The sequence below is a fragment of the Triticum dicoccoides genome, chromosome 3A, assembly GCF_002162155.2.
Source record: "Triticum dicoccoides isolate Atlit2015 ecotype Zavitan chromosome 3A, WEW_v2.0, whole genome shotgun sequence".
In the NCBI taxonomy this organism is placed as follows: Eukaryota; Viridiplantae; Streptophyta; class Magnoliopsida; order Poales; family Poaceae; genus Triticum; species Triticum dicoccoides.
Genome location: NC_041384.1, coordinates 125,416,849 through 125,417,541, shown reverse-complemented (window position 1 = coordinate 125,417,541; position 693 = coordinate 125,416,849).

Below are 693 nucleotides of genomic sequence, written 5' to 3'. Positions count from 1 at the left end.
GGGAGATTTTGGCCAATCTGCCATGATTTCTAGAAATTTCGACAGAATTTCCCCACAACTAAACTCAATAAGAAGCTACACAAATGATTGGCGCAATGAAACAACAATCATTTATTTGCATACACAAAAGGAAGCAAGAATATGTTAACATCTCACAAACCCCTCCTCAGTCCGAGACATCCGTTCTAGGGTTACCAAACTGGAGAGGTGCCCGGGAAAAAAATAAACCACACAAGTGATTCCGAGTGATAGGGGAGAAAACTCACCTTCGCGCCGCTGCGGAGGTCGTCCTCTCGGCGGCACTGCTCACCGGCGCACGCAGGGTCGCGGACGGAGTGGTGCAGATGAAGGAGGGCGCGCGGAGTGGGGTGGAAGCAGGGGCACGATGGAGGGCGGGCGCTAGGGATTTGTCATTTGTCGTCGCTGGCCGCCGGCGTTGCCTGCCAGGGTCGCGAACGGAGCGACGCGAAGGCAGGTCCGCGCGTTTCGTCGTGCGAGCGAGCGCTGGGGCGGAGAGAGAGGCGAGTACGGTTCGCGCAGCGTCCACCGCCGGCGATGAGAGATGTAACTTAACCAGCGTACGCCAGCCGTCGAGGTGAGTGTGAGAGGGGAGGAGGGTGAGTGTGCGCTGGCCGCAGCGGTGCGCAGCGCAGGGAGCACGAACAGGGGGGGATGCGTGCGGTGGTCCGTCGA